The sequence below is a fragment of the Penaeus japonicus genome, unplaced genomic scaffold (genome assembly GCF_977035675.1).
Source record: "Penaeus japonicus unplaced genomic scaffold, GWHDUDI00000001_assembly GWHDUDI00000025, whole genome shotgun sequence".
NCBI lineage: Eukaryota > Metazoa > Arthropoda > Malacostraca > Decapoda > Penaeidae > Penaeus > Penaeus japonicus.
The window spans coordinates 16,356,453-16,358,952 of NW_028234427.1; the positions used below are offsets into that span (position 1 = coordinate 16,356,453).

At 35.0% G+C, this 2,500-nt stretch overlaps 1 long non-coding RNA gene across 1 annotated transcript in view; it reads right to left on the reverse strand.

Annotated features, from left to right (window-relative positions):
* Nucleotides 1-1,320: 1,320 nt before the first annotated feature.
* Nucleotides 1,321-2,500, reverse strand: part of LOC122265271 (uncharacterized) — a 2,373-nt gene continuing 1,193 nt past the window's right edge. Inside the window, exons 3-4 of the long non-coding RNA XR_006224290.2 lie at nt 2,224-2,324; nt 1,321-1,436 (exon numbers count right to left, since the gene is read on the reverse strand). This is a non-coding gene — a long non-coding RNA (uncharacterized LOC122265271). The remainder of the gene's footprint in view (nt 1,437-2,223; nt 2,325-2,500) is intronic.

Below are 2,500 nucleotides of genomic sequence, written 5' to 3' on the forward strand. Positions count from 1 at the left end.
TGAGGTTGTGGTTCCAACTGTGGTTGTTGTTCCAGCTGAGGTTGTGGTTCCAGCTGAGGTTGTGGTTCCAGCTGTGGTCGTGGTTCCAGCTGAGGTTGTGGTTCCAGCTGTGGTCGTGGTTCCAGCTGAGGTTGTCGTTCCATCTGTGGTTGTAGTTCCACCGGAGGTCGTGGTTCTAGCTGAGGTTGTGGTTCCAGCTGTGGTTGTGGTTCCAGCTGAGGTTGTGGTTCCAGCTGTGGTTGTGGCTCCAGTTGAGGTAGTTCCAGCTGTGGTTGTGGTTCCAGCTGAGGTCGTCGTTCCGGCTGTAGTTGTGGTTCCAGCTGATGCAGTGGTTCCTGTTGAGGTTGTGGTTCCAACTGTTGTTGTGGTTCCAGCTGTTGTCGTGGTTCCAGCTGAGGTTGTGGTTCCAGCTGTGGTTGTGGTTCCAGCTGAGGTTGTGGTTCCAGCTGTGGTTGTGGTTCTAGCTGTGGTTGTTGTTCCGGAAGAGGTTGTTGTGGATGTGCTTGAACATGCGCTTGAACTAGGGTCTACAGCTGTTGCTGTGCAATCAAACCCTTTGTAGTGAAACAAAGGCGTAACGGAAAGGCTGACGATTGTCCCTCGCTCCGATGTTACCACGCCGTCGGGCCAGTCGTGTTAGTTCCACAGTACCTGTGAGAAAGGTTTAGGAAAGGAAAGGTTATATATATATATATATATATATATATATATATATATATATATATATATATATATATATATATATATAGATATATATGTATGTATGTATGTATGCATTTATACATATATCATATATATATATATATACATATATATATATATATATATATATATGTGTGTGTGTGTGTGTGTGTGTGTGTGTGTGTGTGTGTGTGTGTGTGTGTGTGTGTGTGTGTGTGTGTGTGTGTGTGTGTGTGCATATATAAATTATAAACAGTATGTTAATATAAAACCAAATATGTGTGTCTGTAGATTGTGTGTGTGTCTGAGCATGTGTGGTGTGTGTGATTGTGTGTTTTTGTTTTTATTTTGATGGTAAACGCACTTATAGTTATTGTTTTCCTTTTTTTTCTTATTTATTTGCTCTTGACTAGAACATCTCCCTATTCCTAACAACTGTCCATATATTGATTCTGATTTAAGCTTCTTTCTCATGCATGCAATAAACCCATAAAAAATGATGTTAAAACTCATTTCGATATGAGAGACGTGCCATCAAAAAAACAAATGTCTTTAATCGCCAAAAGGAATACAAGCGAATACAAGACTGTCTCCGACTCTTCCTAGGATTCTCACACTATAACTATGATCCCAAGTACTTACTCTTCGGGAGAAGCAGAAGAGATATTTAGAGTGTCTCCCAGGCAGCCGAACAACCAGCCGCCAACCTCAAAGTCTTCGCAGTTGAACTGGATTCTATCGTTAAGGTCAACAGCCTGATTGAACAAGATCATGTAAGTTTGTTTTCCTATTTGTTGGTGTAATATCTACATATTTTGTAATGTATTTCAGTGTTAAAAGAGCGGGAACATGTATATTAGATACACATAGTCACTTTAAATGTATTTAACGTATTTTGTATTTGTTTTTACCATATATACCATTTTTTGTTGTTATGTTATTTTTGCCATTATTATTACCATTCTTTGTAGTAGTGGTAATAGTAGTAACAGCAATAATAGTATACTGTCATAATCACAATAATTAGAATCCTTATTAGTATTAGTCGTTATTGAAACTATTATCATCATTATTAATCTATTCTTACTACTACTAGTATTTTCAAGAAAATCATTGTTATAATCATCATGTCATTGTCAGAATCATCATTATTATTATCATTCTTGCCAATATTATTATTAAAAATGATAACACAATTACCATCTATAGTAGCATAGTAGTAATTTAAAGTAGGAACATAACATATTCATTATCATTATTATTAGCATTGTCATCATAATTATTGTAGCTTTTATTGCTTCTAATATCATCATTGTTACTATTATCAGCTTTAGCATTACCTCAATTCTAGCCATGATCATATCATCGCTCACTTCCATAAATATGATTATCACTATCTTGTTATTCTTATCATAATTCTGATATTACAACAACTGCAGTTATTGCCATTAAACTTGATGAGCTTATTAACTTGAAAGAAAGATTATTGTAAGAAAATATAAGAATTCTTATCTAACATATGTAGATGAATTGAATACTCACGCAGAAAACCCATTCTGTGCTGTCGCCATCAGTGTATTGCGAAGGATAGTTCGGAGAAGTGAAAGTCTCGCTGGCGCACGTGTCAAGCCATATTTCATTCGCTGAGGATGAAATGTACATCAGAATAATAGATATCTGCATCTTTGTATATACATACATATGTATATATATATATATATATATATATATATATATATATATATTTTTTTTTTTTTTTTTTTTTTTTTTTTTTTTTTTTTTTTTTTTTTTTTATTTTTATTACTATGAGGACTTTCAC